This window comes from Felis catus, chromosome C2 (genome assembly GCF_018350175.1).
Source record: "Felis catus isolate Fca126 chromosome C2, F.catus_Fca126_mat1.0, whole genome shotgun sequence".
Lineage (NCBI taxonomy): Eukaryota > Metazoa > Chordata > Mammalia > Carnivora > Felidae > Felis > Felis catus.
Genome location: NC_058376.1, coordinates 19,157,072 through 19,183,926, shown reverse-complemented (window position 1 = coordinate 19,183,926; position 26,855 = coordinate 19,157,072). Strand labels below are relative to the sequence as shown.

Sequence of the window (26,855 nt, the reverse complement as noted above, 5' to 3'; positions counted from 1 at the left end):
CCATTTGTGGGAATGTAAATTGGTGCAGCATAATGAAAAACAGTTTGGAGGTTCCTCGAAAAATTAAAAATAGAACCACCATATGATCCAAAAATTCCACTTTTGGGTATGTATCTGAAGGAAATAAAATCACTATCTCAAAGAGATATCTGTATGTACACACACACACACACACACACACACACACGTACATAAATACACACAATGGAATATTATTCAGCTACTAAAAGAGAAGGAAATTCTACTCTTTGCAGCAGCATAGAATGGAACTTGAGGGCATTATGTTAACTAAAATAAGTCAGAGAAAGCCAAATACTGTATGATCTCATTTATATGAGGAATCTAAAAAAAGTGAACTCAAAGAAACAGAGTAAAATGGTAGTTTCCAGGGCCCAAGGGATGAGGGATGGATGAAGGTGGTCAAAAGGTACAGACTACCAGCTGTAAGGTAAATAGTTCTGGGAACATAATGTATAGCATGGTGCCTATAACAATACTGTATCATATATTTGAAAAGTGTGAAAGAGGTAGATTTTAAACATTACCACCACACACATACACAAAAATGGTAATTATGGAGAGGATGAATATGTTAACTAACCTTATCACTGCGGTCCTATCATTTTGCAACATTTATATGTATCAAATCATCCTATTATTCCCCCAAAACTTACATATATCTTATGTCAGTAATATCTCAATAAAGCTCGGTGTGAAAAGATTCTGAAACATTTTCTTTAAAAAAAAAAAGAAAGAAAGAAAGAAAGAAAGAAAGAAAGAAAGAAAGAAAGAAAAAGATCTGGATGTAGTGTCTATGGCCTTACAGCAGGAGCAAGCTTGCCCAAGGAACAGAAAGAGGCCTAAGTGAGCAGATCATAGCAAGTAAGAAAGAAAGAGAGGTAGGCAGAGGACAGATCAGGTTTGGCCTTGAAGGCCATGGTAAAGGTTTGGATTTTATTCTAGTGCAAATATAAGCCACTGGAGGGCTTTAAAAATAGTGATACAAAGTGGCTTGCATTTAAAAACGCAATTGTTGAATGTTTGTTGAGTGAATTCAACAAATTGTGTTCCCTTCATTTCCATATCGGCAACAAGTTCTTTGGGGCGATTTTTAAATCTCAGATTGCTCTTTCCATATTAGAAAAAGTTGGAGAAAAAAGCTGATTTGCTCCTCATTTGCTAGCATCCCTCCTTCCAAAGTCTCCATTCACTTCACTGTTTTGATCTCCTAGAGTGACTTATTCATGCACTGTTCCTACTGCCCAGGAGGTCTTTTTTTCCCTTCTTTTTCTGATCAACTTTTGGTCATCAACTTTTGGTCATCTCCCAAAGAGACATTCTGAATAATCAACCTCTGAAGGTAGACTACATCATCAGTCATCGGTCCATATTTCTTGACTGAATAGAACTAATATTGCAAAACTTCTACACAAGAGGGATCTGAGATCTTTCTGCCTTTCTCTCCCTCTGTCATACTTTCTCCCCTATCCCAACAAGAGAGCAGTCTTAGTTGCTGATAAATTTTCCTTTAGGTGTGCTCTACCAAAGTTTAAATTAGGGCAGGTGGGGGCAGGGGCAAGTAAATTGGGCAGGAACCCAATTGTTGTCCTGTATCTACGTCATAACCTCCAATCCACTTTTAGGAGTAAAAGAACTAATTAGTTTGGTCTCATCTGCCTGACCCTCATGTCTACCCCAAAACTGGTTCTGAATTCAGAGCAAAGAAAAAAAGTGTTTCTGAAATGCCAGCAACGTATACGGTCTGATATGGCTTGATGACACTAAATTGGAAGTTTGAGAGCCTGCTAGACTTGGGGTCTAGTTACAACTCAATTGCTAACCAGCTGTGAAAATGTAGGTCAGGCACTTAAAACCAGTAGCTAACTCTTGCTGTATGTCAGACATTAAGCACTACACAGATTATGTCATTTCATCTTCAAAACAATTCAGAGATAGATATATTAGCCCGTTTTGCAAGTAAAAAAAAAAAATGGGCACAGAGAGCAAGGCTGATAGCTGCGACTTGAACCCAGACAGCCTGACTGACTTGAGAGCCTGACTCAGCCTATTCAAATTTCCATTTTACTCATCTATAAAATGTGCGGGTTGGACGAATCTCTAAGATGTCTGTTAACCTTAAATTTCTCTGACACCCCCTCTGCCTGGTTTACCTTCTCAAAGATAACATGTCCATGTTCAATGCTCTGATTTGCGCAAAACTATCCCCGTTACTTTTTTTTTGGGGGGGGGGGGGGCGGGAGGGGAGTTGTGTGTGTAGTTAGTTGAAGGCACGCTATTTATCTTAACAATTGTAGCTGAATGTTTCCCCTGCCCCTTAAAATAAAGGTAAAGCTAGTTTTATCAGCTCAACAAATCTGACCTACATACTTTTCCCAGTACTTATCATTTCAACTGTGTCTCTTGTGAGTAGCTAACGTCTCTAAAACTCAACTTATTATATTTTGGCAATATCTATCTCCAACCATTTTCTATCCATATCCTCTTCCCCTTCCAAGTTATAACCTTCAATTAGAAGAACCTATTAATACCCCATACTTAGTTTCCCACCCCAGACTTTAAAATCACATTTAGAAGCACATCACACCCTCTTTCCTATTATGTTGTTTGTTCCCATGTGACATACACGTTGATTATATCCAACTGTGATTATTTGGGACCACATTTACACACTCCTTACCAATTGCTCGTTTAACATGACTCATCCTGTTTTCCACCAAACTGTTTGGTCTGTGGAGAGTGCATTGATGAGTCTTGACAGGTTCTTCCTCCCAACTCAGAGGTGACCCTGAAAAATAAACACATCTCCTGAATGACCACGTGGAATCTGCTGTGGGCAATCATGGCCCTCACCTCGGCATTACCTTCACCCCTCTCAAACTTCTAGAAACTCTAGCAGAATCCCCCCGTGGTCTAACATCCTTCGTCCCCTTTTTATCTGTGAGTTATGGAGTGCTTCTTATTTTTTGAAGGCACGCATTCACATGACACGGTTTGAACCAGAGAACCGATGGCCAGCTCTACCGAGTTCTGATTATTTTTTCTTTTATTTATGTTTTGCTATATTTTCTCACTCTTGACATTAGTTTTGAATACATGCTAATCACTCGGGATCTTCTTCTTGACCTCCTTCTGACTAAATCATTATGCTGCACTATCTCTAGCATACATAATCGTTAATAAAAATAGCTAATATATGCTCAGCAAGACATGTAGTAGAGGGGCGCCTGGGTGGCTCAGTCAGTTAAGCATCCAACTCTTGGTTTCAGCTCAGGTCTTGATCTCACGGTCTGTGAGTTAGAACCCCGCATCGGGCTCTACGCTGACAGTCCAGAGCCTGCTTGGGATTCTGTCTCTCTTTCTCTCTCTGCTCCCACCCTGCTCTCTCTCTCTCTCAATCTCTCTCAAAATAAATAAACTTTGAAAAAAATTTTTTAAAAAGACATGTACTAGAACCTTTAAGACAGCATTGTCTGCAAGTGCCCCAAACAGTAAACTAACCAAATGCCTGTCAACAGTAGAATGAGTAGATTGCAGTGTATTTCCACAATGTAATACAGTAAGATAAACAAGCTTAACTACATGTAATAATATGGATGAATCTCACAAACATAATTTGAGTGAAAAAGGCCCAAGACAAAAGTATAAAACTATATGCTTCCATTTAGATGAGAACAAAAGCAGAGGAAAGCAATCAATGCAGTTGGAAGTCAAGATAGTGGTTACCTTGGGGGCTTGAGGGACAGCACCAGGAAGGAGACAAACAGGAGCTCTGGGTATTAGACATATTGTGTTCTTGATCTGAGTGCTGATTACATGGGAGTGGTCAGTTCGTCAAAACCAAATGAGTTTTACACTTTAGGGTAGGTGCACTTTATATACCTAAGGCTTTCATTTTTAAAAGTTTAATCAACTAAAAAAAACATAAAACTTTTGAAACTGAAAAAAACTAATTGCTATTCTATACTAAGGGCTTGCTTTTGTATCAACTGGTGTTTATCTCTTTTTTTAATTTATGTTTTTTAATTTACATTCAAGTTAGTTATCATATAGCGCAACAGTGATTTCAGGATCAGAATCCTTAATGCCCCTTACCCATTTAGCCCATCCCCCCTCCCACAATCCCTCCAGCGACCCTCTGTTTTTTCTCCGTATTTAAGAGTCTCTTATGTTTTGTCCCCTTCCCCGTTTTTATATTATTTTTGCTTCCCTTCCCTTATGGTCATCTGTTTTGTATCTAAAAGTCTTCATATGAGTGAAGTCATATATTTGTCTTTCTCTGACTAATTTCACTTAGCATAATACCCTTACAGCAGCACTATCAACAATAGCCAAAGTATGGAAAGAGCGCAAATGTCCATCGATGGATGAATGGTTAAAGAAGGTGCGGTGTGTATATCTATCTATATATACAGATATATAGATATATATAGATAGATAGATAGATAGATAGATATGTATATATATCTATCTATATATATAATGGAGTATTACTTGGCAATCAAAAAGAATGAAACCTTGCCATTTGCAACTACGTGGATCTATCTCATTTTTATGTGCTAATATTTTTCATCTACAGTAATAAAGCTGAATCCAGCATTCTAATGTAGACAGCTTAAGCCCTTGTTTAAATCTAGGCTCTGATAATTTCTAGATGTTTTGTTTTGTTTTTGCTGCTTTTGCTTCTCCCATCTTTATTTCTTTAATCCTGTTTTCTCATCCATAAAATGAAGGGAATAACAGTAGCTACTTCATAGGTTAGAGGTATTAAATGAGCAAATCCTTATAACATACGTAACAACACCCGATACATACTAAGTGTTCAATAACCTTTACTGAACTACAGTTTCTGGTTTGTCTTTCCTACAAATACTCATTTCTTGTAAACTGAAGCATTGTGACACAGTCCACAAGCCCTTCCACCTTCAGATATTAGAAACCAAACAAAGGGAGCACCGTGTTGTGTTCCGCACAGGAATAAACGCATAAACGAGGGAAAAAGTGAATGAATGAAGTAGGGAAGAATGTCATCCTAGCATGTGAAGATGTGGCCTAGATAATGGAAAGACTGGAAGCAAACTTAAAACCAGCAAGATACATCATCATCCTCAGATTTTCTAAAAGAAACATTAAGGTAGAGGGGTAAGTACATCTATGCTTCTCAATGGACCCTGCCATTCATCACGACTGTGTTGTGTGTATGTGGCCGGCAGCTTGTGTAGCAAAAAGACTGCTGACTCGGAGCACCTAGATTTAAGGCCATGGCTACTTAAATGCCTGCGCAGCTAACTTCTCCCTTCCTCAGTGTCCTCCCCTGTGTGTGATAAGGGTAGTATTAACAGCAACCACCTCATAATTTGAGGTTTGTAGCCACTAATATCAGTAAGTAACTTGTAATAGTTGGCATTTAGACAGCACTAACAAATATTTGTGAAAGACACTAAATAAATGTTCAAGGTTTACTCTAGAAAAAATTATAGTGTCAAAACTTAGTTATATTCTTTTCCCTGTTTTCTCTGAAGTAGAGTAAAACCTTGGATTGTGAGTAACTTGTTCTGTGAGTGTTCTGCAAGACGACCCAACATTTCTAGCAAATTTCAACTTGATAAATGAACGATGTCTTGCAATACGAGTACTATTGACACTGAACATCTCATGATCACAACTGAGCCAGTGGTTCTCTCTCTCTCTCTCTCTCTCTCTCTCTCTCTCTCTCTGCGGGATTGTGGGTGATCATCTCCCATGCTCAAATGCTCAGTCTCAGGCCGCAGTGTTTGGCAGAAATCAGGGATTTTTCAGAACATTGCAAAGTGCCCAAAATTGGCCTAGTGTACTTTTTGTCACTTCTAAGCACCTATGGACCATCCTCTGCTTTTATATACAAGAGTAAGCTTAGGAATGCTTTGTTTCATTCTAGGTCAGGCTGCCTGCAGATAGAGACCCTTTCCTCTGCTGACCTATTGCCAGTTATGTTAAATACAGTCTATGACAAGAGTTTATCAATACTGTACTGTAGCCAACATCTGTGTGAGTGTATACAATGGCCCCCATGCAGAAAAAGGTTGAATAGAAAAGTGGTAAGAAGAAGGAGATGATTACAGAGGAAGTTAAGGAAATCATCGAGACGTACAAGCGAGGTAGGAGAGTTGCCGAAATTGCAAGATTTTATAAGTCTACATCTGCATCTCGTCTACAGTGAAGGAGGAGAAAGACGTGGAGGAATCCCTCACTTCAAATGAGATTATGGGGATGTGTAATATGTGGGAAACAGTGCAAAATTTTATAGAAAAGCACCACCCAAATAAGGCTGTAGCAGTGCACGTGATTAATCTGTTTGACCACAATGCAATGTCACATTTCTGCGAAATCCTCAAAAGGAGGCAAAAGCAAGTGTCATTGGATAGGTTCCTTGTTAAAGTTGCATGAAAAGAATAAGATTCCATTGAGCCAATCGATAGCAGTGATTCCATTAGTGATAGTGAAAGTCATCCTACACAATAACCCTCCTCTCTCGTCTCCCTCACCCCAGCCACGAAGGTTTCCAAAGGTAAGTGCAGGTTAATTTGTTTATTTTTCTTTATATTTTTTATTTTCTTTATTATTTTGTGTTATATCACAGTATGTAATCATTTTTACATGAATATTTTTGGGTTGAGGCATGATTCATCTGCGTTTTCAGTATTCTGATGGGGAGACTCGCTTTGATATACAAGTGCTTTGGATTACAAGCATGTTTCCTGAATGAATTATGCTTGTAAACCAAAGTTTTACTGTACTTCCAACTGTTCCTCTCAGGCCCCCAATGCACACAAGCCAGCCTCTGGTAATTCAGAGCCCTCCGTGAAAAGTACTCCACACAGACCTGCCTCTTCCCCATCCCAGATCTCTCCTTGGGATCTTTATAAAACGTACTTGTGGGGGCAACTGGATAGCTCAGTCAGTTGAGCACCCAACTCTTGATTTTAGCTCAGGTCATGAGCCCAGGATCTTGGGATTCAGCCCAGCATTGAGCTCCACCCTCAGTGCAGAGCCCACTTAAGATTCTTTCTCTTTCTCCCTTTGCCCCTCTCCCCAGTTCACACTCTCTCTCTCAAAAATATAAAAACAAGAACAAAAACTTGTGCTTTATCTATTCATCGATGGACATTTTGGTTCTTTCCATAGTTTGGCTATTATTGATAATGTTACTGTAAACATTGAGATGCATGTACCCCTTTGAATTAGTATTTTTTAGCCTTTGGACAAGTATATGGTACTTATAGATATTATGGATAAATGTGTGTGTACACACACACACACACACACACACACACACACACACAATGGAATATTACTCAGCAATCCAAAAGAATGAAATCTTGCCATTTGCAATGATATGGATGGATCTAAAATGTATCATGCTAAGTGAAATAAGTCAGAGAAAGACAAATACCATATGATTTCACTCATATATGGAATTTAATGAACATAGGGGAAGGTAAGGAAAAATAAAATAAGATAAAAACAGAGAGACAAACCATAAGAGACTCTTAACTATAGAGAACAAATTGAGGGTTTCTGGGGGGAGGTGGGTAGGGGGATGAGCTAAGTGGGTGATGGGCATTGAGGAGGACACTGGGTGTTATACGTAAGTGATGAATTACTAAATTCTACTCATGAAACCAATACTACATTATGTGTTAACTAGCTTCAATTTAAATAAAATCTTGGAAGAAGATAAATTAGATAGATAGATAGATAGATAGATAGATAATAGATAGATGATAGAACGTACTTGTACTGCCTGGTTTATTCCACTCAATCTAGAATAAAATGCAATCCTTTCTGAGAGATAATAATAGGTGAATTTTTTTCAGATAACATTTCTGATTTCAACAGAGCTTTCTGAAATCTGCCTCCTAACCCAGTGAAGTAAAACTCATGGTACAAACTTCCAACACCATTTCATGCTGACTGGGATGTATTTTCAATCAGAAAGCTTGTGTTGTTTTAGATTCAACAAATACATGACTACCTGTTATACCCTGACTTTTTTGGAGCTGTAAATTGCAAAATCAAAATAATTTTCTCTTTTATATCCTTTCAGATTCAAATGAAGGAGGAAAAGTGGAAAACTAAGAGAAGGAATATGTTCTGATTCTTCTACTGAGTTTTAATTTCCTGGGCAGTGGCCACAAAGCTATATTTAACCCATTCTCTCCCATTTTGAAAAACTCTGTATTTCCCAATACTCTGCAAGCCTGGGAGATAGTTCTCTCCTCAAGCCCACCCTTAGATTTTCTGCTTGATTCCAGGGGTAGCCACCCGGTACACGGGCACATACACACGTGTGCACATTCACATGAACACACACAAAGATATATACAAATGCATTGTCAACCCTTTTCTAGCCCCACCGCCCATTTTCCCAAACGGGAAATGCACAACCTAGACCTCAGTAGTAGCCCTGAACGCAGTCACAAAAGAATTCGGTTAAAACCTGAAGCTAGCCTAAGTTGCAAAAGCTCGGGTTTTATTGACTACATGATGCTTAGGGATCACAGAAGTTAAAAAAAAAAAAAAAAGGAATAACCCGGGTCCAGATCAGAAGACCAGCTGCCCATGTAGTACACTGTGGCAGCCTTCGGGAAGGCTCACTTAATCTGCACCCGTACTTTAGTCCGAGGTGACACTGACAGTGTTATCAGTAGGCAGAAGGGAGTCTCAAACTTCAGGAAATAATTGAGTGGTGGTTAATTCCAGAGGTCCAAACACCTAACCCTTCTCACACCTTCACACACACACACACACACACACACACACGCACACACACAAATCCTATCACAAAAAGTGACTAAAAAAATTCTAGAGACCGACTTAAAAGGTGTAGCTAATGGTGCAAACCTGCACTAACCCATGACTCAGAAAGTACCAGAAACAAATAATTGCCCATGCACAGAAAGCACTTCCAAGGAAGCTGAATCAGGTCAAGAATAAAAGGTGTTTCGGGACATCCAGTACAGAACTTTCTCCTTCCTTTAATCCCTGGGCAGAAAGGACTGCCTGAAATGTCTTTAAAAACTCTTGAATATTTTGGACTTCTTACATACAGCTTACACGTGGGTATTCTATGAACACCAGCCTGTTCAGAAAAATCTAAACCCTCACAGTCCCGGTGTGGCCATGTACGTAAGGTGGCCTCATTGGACAAGAATCGTATGCTACCAAGGTCACATGGCCCCATTCTGCGCTTCCACACTGGCTCGGCACCCAATTGCCTCTTAGCAGAAGCCCACAACCAGCCTGGGCCCCCTTCGTTCTCTAACTCACCTCAGCGTTTTCCGTCCACTCACACCCCAACCAAACCCCCAACTGTCTCATTCCTTCATGGACTTTTACCACGGGGAGAAAAGTGCAGGATGGAACTCTGGCCACTGTACCTGCGGTGGAAAACATAGGTTGACTGTTTGCACACCCATGGCTAAAAGCAGTGTTTCCCTTGACCTGGATGAGGCCCCTGCACTGTGTCCTATGCTTTAGAGGTCTCATTCTGGGCCCCTGCCACCACGCCTCTCCCAAGTCAAGAAGCTCATGGAACCAAACGTGCTCACCTGGAAACTATGCCTCCCCTTATAGACCAGATTCTGGCTACCTGGACCTCTGAAATTCCTTACCCAGCCATCACTGAGCCTGCTTGTAAGGCCAGAATGAAATTCTTCACTCCTGAAAGCAGATGGCAGTGGCCGTTTGCCCCCCTCAGGGCAGAGGGGTAGCTAAAGGGCTGTTGTATTTAGGAACTGTGGACACAGCTTTGAGGTGCCCACACACATGTGGTGAGGTCCCTCCTAGTCCAGGAGGGTGCTGCTCGTAGGGGAGAGATGGGGAGCAGGCCAACTCTCAGAATGTCAAGATGCCACGTTTTAGCACAGAACTCTGAGAAGTCTGAGAATTATGAATTTCTGCCTGGCCTCCCAGGTCAATATAAAGGTATCTTTGTTAAGGAAAGAGGACAGAACAAGTTTTATTTAACAGATTATTCACTTGAATTATAATTTTTTGATAGACATGGTTTGTGGGCCTCAATTTGCACTCTCGGTCTGCAGACAATATTAGGGACAGACCTGTGAAAGGCCTATATGCTTAAAGTTCATCGTCTAAAGTTCAAGAAACTAACCTCTGCAAGGAGTCTGCTCCTAAGTGTCAAGTCACAATTAAACTCTTTAGGACTTCCCTGGGACCAGCACTGCTTTTCAAGATAACATGGTACCCAGTAAGTACCACTGCCATCCATCCCACCAGGATGTGCCTTGGGTGATTTCCAGGACTCAGTCCTGAATCAAGTCTATCTTCTCTGCTAGCCCGCCCCTGTGTCACATGCTAACAATCCACCAACGTCATTTTCAGTTAAAGCAGAATCAATTCCATTGTGCTGTGTGTCACCTAAACATGGATATAACAGGAATAACATTTAAAATTATATCCACTCTCCACTCCTGCTTGCTCCCTTTAAGAAGCATTATGCCCACGGGGCACCTGGGTGAGCTCAGTCTGTTAAGCATCTGACCTCTGCTCAGGTCATGGTCTCAAGGTTCATGAATTCAAGCCCCGCATCAGGCTCTCTCTGCTCTCAGCAGATCCCACTTCGGATCCCCTGTTCCCCTCTCTCTGCCCCTTTCCCACTTGTGCTCTTTTTCACTCCCAAAACAAATAAATAAACTTTTCAAAAGTGGGGGGTGGGGGAGGAGGGGGATCGCCTGGATGGCTCAGTCGGTTAAGCGTCTGACTTCAGCTCAGGTAATGACCTCGCAGTTTGTGAGTTTGAGCCTGGCGTCTGGCTCTGTGCTGACAGCTCGGAGCCTGGAGCCTGCTTCGGATTCTGTGTCTCCCTCTCTCTCTGCTCCTCCTCTGCTTGCGCTCTGTCTCTCTCTCTCAAAAATAAATAAACATTTAAAAAAAAATTTAAGACACTCTTTAAGAATCCCCTTAATAGGGGCACCTGGGTGGCTCAGTCAGTTAAGCGGCCGACTTCGGCTCAGGTCATGATCTCGCGGTCCGTGAGTTTGAGCCCCACGTCGGGCTCTGTGCTGACAGCTCAGAGCCTGGAGCCTGTTTCAGATTCTGTGTCTCCCTCTCTCTGACCCTCCCCCGTTCATGCTCTGTCTCTCTCTGTCTCAAAAATAAATAAACGTTAAAAAAAAATTAAAAAAAAAAAGAATCCCCTTAATAATCCTGAAAAAACTAACAATTTATTACGAAAACCAAGGTAATGAGTAAGGAAGAAATAGCAGACACGCTGAAAGGCTAGCTAGTTGGGTTAGCACTGGAAAGGGCGGAGGTATACCAGCAGGATGCATTGTATGGGTTGGAAAGGAAGCAGGAGGGAAGTGAGAGAAACACTGTGAGAAACAGAACTGGAGCAAAGCAGGTCTAGATAGAGTTGAGAATGAGAGAAGAGAAAGATCCGGAAGCAGCCACTATGTGGGTGAGATTCTGAGAAAGCCAGGCATAGGAGAAGAGAGGTGGCCACAAATTGCCACTACACCTACCCAGGGGGAGAGTCTTCTTCAATTCCTTTGAATCTGGGACTTGCTTTTGGCCAATGGAATGTGAGAGAAATGAAACTGTGTAGCTTCCAAGGCAGAGCCTAAGAAGATCTGCGGTGGTCTCTTACACAAACCTCCTAGAACCTGGCTGCCATGCTGTGAGAATTCCAAAGTCAGGGCGTGAAAAGAAATCAAGACATCCTGACTGACCGTCTCAGCTGAGCTCTCAGCTGACAACCAGCGCTTACCGCCAGCCCCGGGAACGAGCCAAGTTGGGTGTTCCCACCAAATGAGTTGTCAAAGGACTGCAGTACCTGCCAAAAGCATAAGAGAACTACCATCCAGCAGATATCGTCAACCTAGTTATTGACATAAGCCATTAAATTGGGGGGTGGTTTGCTATACAGCAAAAGATAACATGGGCACATGGGAAAACATGGGAAAAGAAGATTTTTAAGACACTCAACTGGACGTTATGAATGCAGTCTCTCAAGAGATTGCACTGAAAAGAATTAATTTGCTTTTCAGTTATTTCGAGATGTCAGCTCAGTGCTGAGATGGAGAGGTGAGAGATAAATGCCTTATATTGGGGCACCTGGCTGGCTCAGTCAGCAGGGCATGCCACCCTTAATCTTGGGGTTGTGAGTTCAAGTCCCATGTTGGAGGTAGAGTCCACTAAAAAACAAAACAAACCAGGGGCGCCTGGGTGGCTCACTCAGTTAAGCATCCGACTCTAGCTCAGGACATGATCTCACGGTTCGTGAATTCGAGCCCCGCACTGGACTCTCTTTTGTCAGCACAGAGCCCACTCTGGATCCTCTGTCTCCCTCTCTCTCTCTCTCTCTCTCTGCCTCTCTCTCTCTCTCTCAAAAATAAACATTCAGAAAAAAAAAAAAACAAAATACATACATACATACATACCTTATATGGACAACACATGTAATACCAACCAGAAGTTCTGAATAATTAGCGCAAAAATCAAGCTTTTCATACCCATACAGAAAGTATTAGATTTTCATGATAATAGCTCAAAATATTAAAAATTCAGCAAGAGGAAAAAGAAGTACGATTTGAAAAAAATCTCCAGTGATCCATACAATTTATAGTGACTACAAATAGTCAGAATTCCATGGTTATATCAAGAGTCCCCTCCAAGAGCACTACCCACCCACCATTTCTCTGTAAAAGATCTAGACTCTGAGAATCTTCCAAGCGGTATACTGTCCTTAACAGAATACCCAGTTCTCAGCATCTAGACCATGCCAATATTATGGTCTGTTAACAAAACCCGGACTCTCCAGTATATGGGGGTCCCTAAGTGCCACCGAGCCTTGATGGCTCAAAGGAACACAGGTTCGGATACTTGAGACAGGTTACAGCACTCCAGGGACCATAGCAATGCAATTTAGGTGATCGTCGCACACTGTGGGATTCCTGTTCCTTCGTCCAATCCTTTTGGCCACTTGGAAATGACCACAACTGCTATGAGTCAGTGCTCTTTAATAACAGTGTAGAGTGTTGCCAAGTTTGGATCAGCGGAGTTGTTATTTTCTCTGAGCAGTTCAGATCATTGGCTTGTTTGCATCCTGGACTGCCACACCCATATGTTTAAAGATATTTAGCTTTAAAATCAGAGCAGAGTCAGATAAGCACTTGGCCATGTCCGCTTTCAAGTAGGAATTATGAGTTAATGGCCGATTTGACGTAAATATTTGCCCACCCTCCAGATAAACCACTTGGTAGTATTACTGAAAACCGTCTGTCTTCTCCATGAGCAGAAAGGCCAGCATTCCCAACCCCAGAAGGTCTGCATCATGTAATCTAGAGCTACAACCTTCTACTTCCTCAGCCAAACTCCAAGGCCCATGGGAATAGGCTGGAATCCTGGAAGACACAGATATTGTCCCATGTGCTGATTCCCACAACTGAAATGAATCTGTACCTTGGTCAACTCCAAGAAAGCCCCAGCAATAGCCAGATCGTATTTACCCAACCACACGCCCAAAGTGTCTCTTCCGACGTTAGAGACGCCTCGGTCCATAAAGTAGGAATTAGCTAGAACCTGAGATCCAACATGAGAACAAGGGAGACTAAGTACTTCAGGTCCCCGGTAAATAAATATTATTTAAGTATTTATCCAACATTCATTTAGCAAAAATCTGGAGCTAATTTTATGATTCTCAAAAATCGTACGCAGCTATTTAATTTATATTTGTTATTTGTATTTATTCCAGTGAGGAAAATTTAAGAAACATACACATACACTTTAACATGTAAATAATAAAGTAAACCACTATAGTCCAATTTGTTCCAGGCAAACTGGCCTTGGTGGGCCAAGACATATAAATCACCATCCATACGGTCCGATCTGCATAGTATTTCAAGCAAGGGCACAAAGGCCGGCAACCAAAACACTCATCTGTCACATTCTGTGTCAGCGAGGATTACACTTGACTGAGTGGCTGAATCACCCTACACTGGCTTTTTTAAAGGAACTTAATGAAGTTAGTTCTGTAAATAATGAAGTCATTATTTACAGAACGGCTTAAATTATTAAAGTGTTCCGGTTAATCCTAATTTCCCCCACGTTCTCCAATCTCTGAGCTGCTCCGACCTGCATGGGCAGCATCATCCAAGCTGTAGTGCCCTTTGGCTTAGGTGGAAAGAGAAAGGATCACATGATTATTTCCCATAATCTCCACTCCCACCCCCTTACTTACACAGCTATGGTTCTGGTTCTGGCAGAGTTACTTTCCTTTGTAGTCACAGGTCATATGAGGTAGCATCTCTTCTCTGACTCAGGCTCTGGCTCCACTGAATACTGTTCCTCCCCTTAACCTGTCAGAATCCCCACTGCTTCTAGTCTTCTGGGTGTTGCATCCTCTCTTCTTAGTTCCTGTGATGGGTCAGTTTGGTGTGCCAATCTGCATGGGCCATGGGGTGCCCAGATATTTTGTCAGACATTATTCTGAGTGTGTCTGTGGAGGTGTTTTGGGATGAGATTTAGCAGTTGGATTGGTAGAACAAGTAAAGTGGATTGTCCTCCCCGATGTGGGTGGGCCTGATCCAATCAGTTGACGACCTGGATAGAACAGAAAAGCTGACTCTTCCCCAGATAAGGCAGAATCCTCCTGCCTGGCGGCCTTCGGGCTAAGCCACCAGCTCTTCTTAGCTCCGTAGCAACCTGCTGGGCTTCGGACCGAGACTGAGACATCAGTCCTGCAGACTTCGGACTTGCCAGCCTCCATAATGACATGAACCGCTTCCAAGAAAGAAAGAAGGAAGGGAAGAAAGGGAAAAAAAGAAAGGAGGAGGGAGGAAGGGGAGGAAGAAAGGAGAAAAGAAAGGAAAGAACCTACTGGTTTTATTTCTCTGTAGAACTGCAACACATTTCCTGTATCCTCCCTCACATCTCTGTAAAGAGTCTCTTCATGAAATTATTTTTAAAGCCGATTGGGCCTACATCTTGTGCCTTCCAGACCCGTATCTGATACATAAGGTTTTCCTTTTTCTTCTTTCCTCACTTCCCCATGTCCAGAGGTAGGCAATTCCGTTTCAGGGTGGGAGATCCGCCTTTCACTCCTTCCTTCTCGTAAGCTGCCACCCTTGGCAAGGGACTTTCATTGTCATGTTTCCAAGATATTCCGTGTTCTAGAGGGACAACAGGAAATGTATCAAGAGCTTTCTCCCAGTAAGGCTTTATTCCGAAATGTAATTTTTGCCTCTCCGTACATTTTATCCCATGCCTTCCCAGCCAGAATCACCTTTATGGCCCTCCAACCTGCAAGGGCGCTCGAGACGCTGAGCGCATTGCTTTCTAGGCTCTACGTTAGAGAAAGGCAAGGGATACAGGGGCTAGACGGCATGAAATTTCTAAACCCTCAGCACCTGCCAGATGTGGGTGTCTTGAACCTCATCACCAGTTTCCTCACATGCCACAGCTGCTCTTGTATCTTTTTTATACACAGCCCCTAAAAGAGTAAAGAAACTTTTCCTCCTGACCTGCCTGCAAGACTATTGCCCCTTCTGTCATCACCCTTGTGTTTTGATTCTGCATCGTAAGAGACAAAAAGAATCCTTCTGTCAGCGCAGCTACCCGCAAAGGGTGCAAAGAGGAACATCATTGACCCACAGAAACTAGAATCCTCTTGGCAGGCAGAGAAAAATGAAAGTCTGGAAACATTCATACATGAAATAATGTGTATGCCGTATTTCACTTCAGAATTTGAGTTGCTGATAACTATCAGCTTCAGCTGACTATCGACTGGCTGGTCTTAGAGACCTTGATACTACCTGTAATTATAGTGTATAATCTACACTTGCAAGCACTAAATTCACATATATCATTTTTTTTCTCTCAAGATTTCTAATGTCATTATGTTCACAAAATAGCTGCCTCAACCCCAAGCATCACATCTATGTTCCAGACAGGTTTTACTGAACAGGAAAAGCCCTCCCTCAGCCCCCAGAGAGAGATGCAAGTTTATATATTTACTTATTGTTATATATTAACAATTATTTAGAGTGTGGTTTGTAGAAAGCTGAGTTAACTGGCGGCAAACTTCTAATTTACTCCCCTGGCCCTTTAGTGGCCTTTATAATCAGATCTCTGGGCCGTTGCTCCCTATCTCTCAAAAAATAAAGGAGTACCCAAGCAGAAAAAACCAGTATTCAGGACAGAGTAATATAAGACAAGCAAGAAAAGAAGCTGGACCTTTGTCACTGAATCAGCTCCTGGCTCCTGGCTGTTTCTAAACATCTCAGCCATACTTAAGTATTCCTCACTGGGGGGACCCCAACACTTAGATGCCAATGATGGATAGTCCAGCAATACTGGTCTGAAATATTCTAAGGTCAATACTCTGGAAAGACTTCCTGCATTTCAAAGATTACTACATCACTTCTAATATAACGGCCAAGGAGATATTTGGAAATTAGAGGATCAGAAGCCTCTTAGAAAAGGTGAAGCCCTAATTTCAGGAAAGATATGTTGATTTTTCCCAATATAACACCTTCAGATAGAAGTGCCTTGGCGTTTTCCAGAATTATTATTCTATTGTAATAGAACATATTAAATAAATATTCAACCAAAATAAATACCTTTAATAGCTTCTGTCACTATTTCACATTTGCAGTCATGTTTCACAAAGTTGATCACCATCTTTCAACGTTTATTTATTTTGGGACAGAGAGAGACAGAGCATGAACGGGGGAGGGGCAGAGAGAGAGGGAGACACAGAATCGGAAACAGGCTCCAGGCTCTGAGCCATCAGCCCAGAGCCTGACGCGGGGCTCGAACTCAGGGACCGCGAGATCGTGACCTGGCTGAAGTCGGACGCCTAACCGACTGCGCCACCCAGGCGCCACTGATCACCATCTTTAATTCCAAACAATAATTATTACTAATCTCCTCAGCATAATTCTTGGCACTTATTAAAATTTAATAAACAATTGTTAATATTGTTACGTTAGATAACCTGGCATTATACATGAATCAGAGAAAGCATGCAATGAGAATCCAGGTTCCTTCAACGCTGTACCTCTGTTTACTGTTTTTTCACGTACACATGTGGGTTGTTGCTAAAAGCCAGCTGCTTTCCTTACAGACTCTCATGCCATGGCTCCTTCAAGCAACTGCAACTTCTCTTGATTAACCAAGAGTAGAGTGACTCACTATGTCAGTAAGTGTTCTGAATCACTGACACAATGAAGTCGGTATGGCAGATGTCGGTGCAGTCATTTGGTATTTAAAAGGCATATATCCTAAAGTGTGTGTCAGTCTCCGGACGGCAAAATTACAAAGGTGTAATTTCTCTCACTTGATATTTACATTTTAACGGAAGCACTTGGGTGTAACAGTAGGTAAATCTTTACAGGCCGCTGCCAAGTGTCACTGCTTGGCAATCTTTTCGTGTCTTAAAGACGACCCTAGCCAACTAGCTAAAAAGAGTTGATAGTGTGCATAAATAATATGCCTTAGGTGTATTTTTTTTTTAATTTTTTTTTTCAACGTTTATTTATTTTTGGGACAGAGAGAGACAAAGCATGAATGGGGGAGGGGCAGAGAGAGAAGGAGACACAGAATCGGAAACAGGCTCCAGGCTCTGAGCCATCAGCCCAGAGCCTGACGCGGGGCTCGAACTCACGAACCGCGAGATTGTGACCTGGCTGAAGTCAGACGCTTAACCGACTGCGCCACCCAGGCGCCCCAACCTTAGGTGTATTTTAAATAACCAGGGAGGGGTGCCTGGGTGGCTCAGTCGGTTAAGCATCCAACTTCGGCTCAGGTCACGATCTCATGGTTCGTGAGTTCGAGCCCCGCATCGGGCTCTGTGCTGACAACTCAGAGCCTGGAGCCTGCTTCAAATTCTATGTCTCCCTCTCTTTCTGCTTCTCCCCCGCTCATGCTCTGTCTCTCTCCTTCAAAAATAAATTAAAACATTAAAAAATTGTTTTAAATAATAATAAATAATCAGGGAGCATTTTCTCCTTAACAAAACTATTCTCAACATTTATGAATCGTTTGCGATTTACACAGGGAAAAAAAAAAAAGTGAGCAACAATGACCAGAGAGATTGTTTTCAGCTTATACACAGAGAACATTCTAGCCTCAAATTTCAGATGGCTATCTCTCTGAATCCTGATAAGAATCATTGTACTCTTCCTTCCAACATAGGATCGATGAGTACATTAAAAACAGAAAAATAACAAGTCCCGATTTCTTGGAAAAAGTGGCTGTGAAGTTTTCAGCACACAAGCTACCTGCCAAACACTCCCCAACTGTAGCCAACTTGTCAGCCGTGACCGTGAGTGCACCCAATACAAAGAACACCACAGCATCATCTAAAACCAGTAAAAGTAAACATGATTAATACAGCTGGCACCTACATAGCACTTCATTTGTGCCAGGTTTTATTTTAAGTGCTTAATGTAAATAACTCAATCTCCACAATAACCTATATGGTAAGAACTATTATTGACCCTATTTAAAATTTTTTTAATGTTTATTTTTAAGAGAGAAAGACAGAGCGTGAGCAGGGGAAGAGCAGAGAGAGGGAGACACAGAATCTGAAGCAGGCTCCAGGATCCAAGCTGTCAGCACAGAGCCTGATGCGGGGCTCGAACTCACAAGCCGTGAGATCATGACCTGAGCCGAAGTTGGACACTTAACTGACTGAGCCACCCAGGAACCCCTATTGTCCCTATTTTAAAGACGAAGGAACCAGGAACAGGGAAGTTAAGTGATCTTGCTCATGGTCAATGGCTAGAAATTAGCAGTCTGTCCCCAGAGTCTGTGATCTTACCTATTATGCTGACCTAATGGTATGCATTCCACTATCAAGAAACTTACAATCCTACTGTGAAAAAAAACATATATCCGATGAAAAAGATGTGAGAATACTCACCAGGTAAGGGATTAGATTGAGAAGTAAAGGACCAGTAAGTGGTACACTATATTTATAAGAAAAGCATTTTAATAAGCAGAGAATACCCCAATTCTGCTTTCGTTAGAGACAAAATAAACAAATATATCTTTGATTAATATTCTCTTTATAGAGTCGTGGAGTGAGAGAAGGTTTCCAAATTGTATCCAAGAGTTTTACAGTTATGCTAAAAATTAGGATGGATTTATAAAACGCAGGCTTAATTCTTCCTATGTCTCAAGAGCGGGCCAGCACAGTTTTCCAGCTATTCCAGGAGGCAGCTCTCTGAGGTTTATCTTCCTGGTTAGAGAAATAGCCTCACCAGTGCAGATAATTTAATAGGGATAGGAAGCTTCTCATAGAACAGCACGGCCTTGCTAACCATGCAGTAGCCGTAAGAACAAACTACTCATAAAGAGACCAATGCCCCTGGGTTTGCCCAAGACCTTCTCAAGCTTAGCCCTAGAAGTCCCATATTCTTGGAAGCCCTCTTTCCTGAGAAGCCTCGGACAGTTGGCCATCCTAGAGCCAGTGCTATCTTTGACCTTGGGCAAGGCAGCTGAAGGGTGAGGCAAAGAACAGGGTAGGGTGTTCAGGAAAACAGGCTTCTATTCCAATTCTGCCTCTGCCATTTACAGTACGATCTGGGACAAGTCATTTAACCTCTGAGACATCATTTTCTTTACCTGTAATATGAAGATAATTGCCCCATAACTTTTTGAGAATTTAATGAGAAACCATGAAAAGTTCCTGGAAAAGTATCTGGCATAAAGTAGTTGCCCAGCAAATGGTAGGTGTTATTACTATATTCCAGGAATCCTAAAACCAAACTGTAACTATATAAAAACTGTCTAGACAGGTTTTTTTTTTTTTTTAAGTGTGGAGGAGGTATGTATCTATGACCACGATTATTTCAGCTTTTGAAAAGTCGATTTATTTGACGGGATTTATTTGTCAAAACTCCATGTTGACTCATGCCCAACCATTGTAAAATCAAGCACTTTCAAAATTCATTTATGAATAAAATTCAAATCATCTTGTCCCAAGTAAATATTTAAGGTAAGAGCATAACTTCCTACTGCTTCCAGAAGCATTTTTCTTTCAGTAGAATTTTAGGAAGAAAGAGGTACGCAGAAACAAAATCACCCAAAATGTCCAATTATCTCAAACTATCATGTTTTCCACCAACCTTGGTTTTTATCTAACAAAACTCTCGTTTATACTAAGTCCATTTTATTTTTTTTTATAAAGTTTATGTATTTTGAGAGAGAGTGCCACACGCAGGGCGGGGGCACGGGGGGATGGAGAGAAAGGGAAAGAGAGAATCCTGAGCAGGCTCCACAGTGTCAGCACAGAGCCCGACACGGAGCTTGAACTCACAAACCATGAGATCATGACGTGAGCCAAAACCAAGAGTCAAACACTTAACCAACTGAGCCACCCAGGCACCTGGGACACTAAGTACATTTTAAAGTGTTAATCAGAAGAGAACCAATATATAATCCTGTGCTTTAAGTTCTTTATATTGACAGAGAATAGTAGGTCTCCCAGAATAAGATCCATTAAATCTTATGATTTTTCTTTTCTGTTACTTATTTTTGTCTATGATTTTTATTTTGTATTGATGCTAATTCATTTTTCACTAATTACTTTTGTGTCCTATACTCTTCCCCAAATACCTAACACAATTTCCCACACTTGAATTTTTAATTATATAAATGGGAGGCATTTTTTATTAATTAATTTTAAAATTCAATCTCTGACTGTCCACCTTCTCCTGCATAAGGACTTTAAGTATGGATGGAAGGGTGAGTCCCTAGCATCTATTTTTTCTATCTGGGAAGTCTTTTCTCTTCCACTGAGTACGACATTGAATAAGAATTTTCAAATCTCAAACCAAAAAGGTTTGTTACTAAAATTGTTTTTCTACTTTATTTTTGAGAATCATTTTAGATTCGAGCTCATAAAATCTTCAGTTTATGATATGATACAATTCAAGCTAAGCAGTCAAAAGATTCTGAGAAGGAAACTTGAATTGCTCAGAGAAAGTGTGAAATCCCATGTGCTACTAAAATCAAAGGACTGTCTTGATCAAAATTTTCTGAATACGTTGCAAGTGGATAATTCATTTTAAAAACTCCCCACCCACATTGTTCTCTGAAGCATGCCTCAAAGTCCTAACCTTCTTATTCCTTAGTATAGAATACGTGTTGGTTTCTTTTTCTCAACATGTGCTTTTTTAAAAGTCAAATATGTAACATTCAATCTCGGGACATTACAGGAAATATGATTTAGATTCTTCTCATTTCTGCAACATAACACACACACACATTAAAAAGAAAAAAAAAAGCCCCCCTCCATACTGCTCATGTTCCGTCTCAAATACCGGCTCTTTAAGTTGACTTTGTCAATATCTTAAAAAATAAAGGACTATATTTTCCATTCTTTTTTATGTATCTCTCACATCGTGTCTTATTTGTTCTCTGCCCCCAGATTTCTGATAACTACAGGATCTGGCAATGACCTCTTGAAGCATTTCCAACACAGGGCTCAGAAAATCTGAGCGTGATTCATACTGGCTAGAGAAGATTCTGAATAAAAGTCTCTCCTCCTAATATAGTACACTTGTAAAGAAGCACATTAGATCTGTCAGATAAGTTAACATTTACTTAATCGAATTTGTTGCCAATGTTACAAGCAAATTACTTTTCAAATGGCTGATCTAGAACTTCAGGGGCGCTAAAATTTGCTGAAGTACCTTATTTGCTCAAAGCTTTTAAATGTACTGTGTTGCCACGTCGTAAGTCGTCTGCTCCACTGAACGAGCCAAGCAAACAGAAATTCACCTGAATGCCTAAGATAGCTGCGCATAAACCTGCTGTTCAGTTTTGATCCTTAGGAGAAAAACCCAAACTAAGAACACAGACTGGCCCAACGTTTCTCTAGCTCTCTCAGGATGTCAAATGTCTATAGTGTCAAACACCCACCACCTGCTACCAATTTGTTTGCTGAAGGGACAAGGGCAGGTGGGTAGGTTTCTGAGAGGTCATGTTCAGACATTTTCAGGGTTTAACTTCACTCTTTTCTGATGGCTGTTTGCAGGTAAAATGGCCTGAAAGTCTGTTAAAGACTCTATTCTTCCACTTTATCTGGCTATGAACCCCGGCTTTAATCTCCGAGGGAGATAATTCAGCCTGAAAGTCATCAAAGAAACAAAACCAGTTCTTTTTTCATGAACTACTTGTTACGGTATGTACAACATTCCTGCTGATATCCTGACATGTTTTTTAAAAAGGAAAGTTTTCAAAAACCATGAAAGGACATATTATTTTATCACTTTTCACTGAAATATTATTGTATATTTCAAGAACCTTGAAACTGGTTTCTTCTAGAAAGAAAATGTAAATATTTCCAGGTGGGTTTAATTTTTGTCCACAAGAAATTTAAGATGTAAGAACTTAATTTATAAGAATGAATATTGCTTTTCCTTTCGATCAAAAATTAAAGGAAAATGAGTATTACCTGTAATTAAAATAGAATATAACCAAATTGTGCGAGTTGCTATGTCAGAAAGTTAGTATCATCATTGTGCCTTTAAGTCATTTTTCCCATTGATAGTAAATTTAGATTTCTAATAGAATTAAATAAAATACCTAAATTGCATAACAAAATATTGTCATACCACTGAAAGCCTCTTCAGCCAAGAACTTAATAGGTTTTTGTGATTTGTTGGGAAATTTTCACCTAATTTGTTATGTTTGTAAGTGCAAGTTAAAAGCTTCTTCAGTGTTTTTACATGAGTAATAGTTTGTTTGGCTGGCATGTTCTCTTTAAAAATGTTTTCTCTGAAGCACGTGGGTGGCACAGTCAGTTAAGTGTCCAACTCTTGATTTCAGCTCAGGTCATGATTTCATGATGCGTGAGTTCGAACCCCACATCAGGCTCAGCTCTGACTGTACAGAGCATGCTTGGGATTCTCTCTCTCTCTCTCTCTCTCTGCCCCCCTCCTGCTCTCTGAATAAATAAATAAACTAAAAAAAAATGTTTAAAAATGTTTTCTCTACTAACCTGTCCTCTAAATACAACTAGACATAATCTCCCTGATTCTAAGAACTTTCCACACCATGTAAAAATTTAAAGCAATAATTGGACTGTTTCACATACTCTCTAGTTCTGTAAGTCCTTCTTCATAATCCATCTCTAACAGTGTTCTTACTATGGTAAAGCTAATCGAAAAATAAAGTGACGAATGAGCTGGCACTGAAATTTTAAGAACAGCAGCTATGACTGCATAACACAACACAGAAGGGAGATATCTGTCTTTCCCATAGCAAAAACCATAGGAGGGATCATTAGAATCACTCAGCATGATTAACTCTCTACATTTTAACCATGCAACTCTCAGCATTGGGAAGAAGTTAATAGGGTAGCTCCCCAAACACAAAGGGTAAGATGTGCCTAAATGCAAAACTGTGGTTGATACTAGATGATGGGAAAAATAGGCCAGAAAATGTCAGGACTGGGAGTCAACCCGGCTGATGGGTATGGGAATGTATGAGGCGCAGAAGTGATAAAGCATGGAGTGAGGGGACAACAGGCAAGAGATCAACTACTCTAGAGAAACGTCTAGAGGAAAAAAGCCAAGAAATCAGTTATGTGTCATCCAATAAGAAAAGGCAAGAAGTAGATTACCAAGGATCATGTGGTTGACAGAATATGGCCTCCCAAAGATGTCCATGTTCTAATCCTTACAACCTGTGAATATGTTACATAACAAAAATAATTAAGGCTGAAGATGGAATTACGGTTACTGTTCAGATGACCTTAAACTAGAGAGATTTTCTGATTTATCTGGGTAGTCTCAATGTCTTCATATGGGTCTTTAGAAGTGGAAAAAAAGAAACAAAAAGAAGGGAATCAGAGAAAGAGATGCGACAGAGGAGGGGAGTCAGAGAGACACTATGTTGTCGGCTTTGAAGATGGAAAGGAGGCCCCCAAGCCAAGGAATATGAGCCCCTAGAAGCTGGACAAAGCAAAGAAACAGATTCTCCCCTAGAACCTCAAGGAAGGACTATAGCCTTGCCAACACCTTGATTTTAGCCCAGTGAGGTCAGTATTCAACTTCTGACCTATGGAACTATGAAATCATAATTTTCTGTTGTTTTAAGCCATTAAGTTTGTGGCATTTTGCTAGACAGTGATTGAAAACCAATACAGATCTGTACCCAAGAATTAAGAACAAATAAAAGAACAGAGTATTCAATGAATTTTTGTTGAAAGAATGAAAAAATTAGTGAATAAAGAAAGATAGGGCAGTTAGCAATCCCATTCTGGGGTCCCTGAAACATAAGAGAATCGTCACCAGACACATAATATGTTGACAAACAAGTGACCCAGAGGCTCATCATCTTCCCTGAACCTTTCCATTCTATTGAGTGTGGATAAAACCTGTCTGGTAGAGATTATGTGTTGAAAGAAAGAAAGAAAGAAAGAAAGAAAGAAAGAAAGAAAGAAAGAAAGAAAGAAAGAAAGAAAGAGAGAGGGAGAAAGAAAGAAAGAAAGAAAGAAAGAAAGAAGAAGAAGAAAGAAAGAAAGAAAGAGAAAGAAAGAAAGAAAGAAAGAAAGAAAAAGAAAGAGAAAGAAAGGAAGAAAGAGGGAGAGAGGGAGAAAGAAAGAAAGAAAGAAAGAAAGAAAGAAGAAAGAGAAAGAAAGAAAGAAAGAAAGAAAGAAAGAAAGAAAGAAAGAAAACCAGACTTAAATATATGAAGAGGTGCTCAACATCACTCATCATCAGGGCAATGCAAATCAATACCACAATGAGATATCTCCTCACACCTGTTAGAATGACTATTACCAAAAAGATAAGAAAGAGGCAATAGTGCTGGTGAGATGTAGAGAGAAGGGAAGCCTTGTGCACTGTTGGTGAGAATGTAAGTCAGTGCGGCCACTATGAAAAACATTGTGGAGTTTCCTCCAAAACTAAAAAATAGACCAACCATGTGATCTGTCAATTCCATTTCTGGGTATGTGTCTGAAGAAAATTAAGTTACTATCTTAAAGAGATATCTGCATCTCCATGTTCATTGCAACATTATCTATAGTAGCCAAGGTATGGAAACAAACTATCAAAATGGATAAAGAAAATGTGAGACAGATAGATGATAGATAGATAGATAGATAGATAGATAGATAGATAGATAGAAAATAAATGATAGATAGAAAATAGAGATACATATACCACATTTATTATATATATATATTTATATATAACACATATACCACACTTATTATATATACATATATATAACATATATATAGAATGTTATTCAACCATAAAAAAAGAAATCCTGTCATTTGTAACAACATGGATGAAATGTGAGGGCATTATACTGAGTGAAATAAGTCAGAGAAGACCAATACTGTATGACCTCACTTATATGTGGAACTTAAAAAAACCAAACACCTAGAAACAAGTGGTTGCCAGAGGTGGAGGGTGTGGGGTAGAGAAAATGGGTAAAAGTGGGCAAAGGGTACAAATTTCCAGTTATAAGATAAATACGTTTTGGAGATGTAATGTACAGCACGATGACAAAATGAAAAATGCTATATTGTATATTTGAGACTTGCTAACAGAGCATGTTTTAAAAGTTCTCATCACATACATGCACAAAAAGTGTAACTAATGAGGTGACGGATGTGTCTAGGCATCTTATTGTGGTAATCATTTTGCAATATACGTATGGAATCACTATGTTGTACACCTTACACGTATACAATGTGATATGCCAATTATACGTCAAAGAAGCTATAAAAATAAAAATCAGGCTTATCCCCCAATTCCTCAAGTGATTGTGGCAATTGGTCAAGACTGAAAACAACAGGTCTTTGAGCTCGCTGCTGCCTCAGCCTGGCAGGTTCACCAGGCCTCCCTTGTCTACTCACTAACTTCTTGTTTGAGAAAGAAAGTAAGTGAGAGAGAAAGACAGCATGCATGAGCAGGAGAGAGAGAGAGAGAGAGAGAGAGAGAGAGAGAGAGAACCCCAAGCAGGCTCCACGCTCAGCACAGAGCCCCACACGGGGCTCAGTCCCACGACCCTGGGATCATGACCTGAGCCAAAATCAAGAATCAGAAGCTCAACTGACTGAACCACCTCTACTCATTAACTTCTAAACACCATCTCTTACAGGTTTCCTTAAAGAAATTTATTCGTTTGGCTACTGACTGGGTGTGGTCCCCAACTGCATACTCCCATAGACTCGTATACTCCATGACATTTGTTTAGCAACTGGAATTTCCCAGTACACCCTAAAGCAGGAACACTGGCACAGTCCAAGGATCCAGAAGGGCACCTGTGTCAACCATACTCATATCCGTAAAAATCCACCTTTGCTGATTTCATGGGCCAAACCAGCTCTCTTGGGCTGCCACAGATGCTCTAAAAAGACAGACATAATATCCAGCTTGCCCACCATTGACTCCTCAACATTTATTATTGTACCTGACATAAGATGGGTGCCCAGCAGATTTTTGAGGGATGCGAAAACTAAAAGACCAAACAATAAAATCTAGGTCTCTTCATTTTTTCTTGTATTCCAATTTTCACTCCTGTCACCAAGATGAATGTTTTCATTTATGTCACCAATAGATCAATATACTATTGATGTTCTCTTCAAAGATAAGGTAATACTGTCTTTTATACTTTTCCTTTCCAGCAGGAAGATTAAAAATATTTTAGAACTGGTATTTTCAGCTTCAATATATGAATAATCTGAAACTATATCACATCATAAGTCTGTGTACATATAAATATATACATATAGTGTAACAGTCAAGGTTCTCCAGAGAAATAGAACCAATTGGAGATGATAGATGATGGATGGATGGATGGAT

At 40.4% G+C, this 26,855-nt stretch overlaps 1 long non-coding RNA gene across 4 annotated transcripts in view; it reads right to left on the bottom strand.

Annotated features, from left to right (window-relative positions):
• Positions 1-26,855, bottom strand: part of LOC111562350 — a 101,682-nt gene that overhangs the window by 52,298 nt on the left and 22,529 nt on the right. For all 4 annotated transcript variants that reach the window (XR_006584907.1, XR_006584908.1, XR_006584910.1 and 1 more), the window contains exons 3-4: positions 14,261-15,191; positions 2,699-2,806 (exon numbers count right to left, since the gene is read on the bottom strand). This is a non-coding gene — a long non-coding RNA (uncharacterized LOC111562350). The remainder of the gene's footprint in view (positions 1-2,698; positions 2,807-14,260; positions 15,192-26,855) is intronic.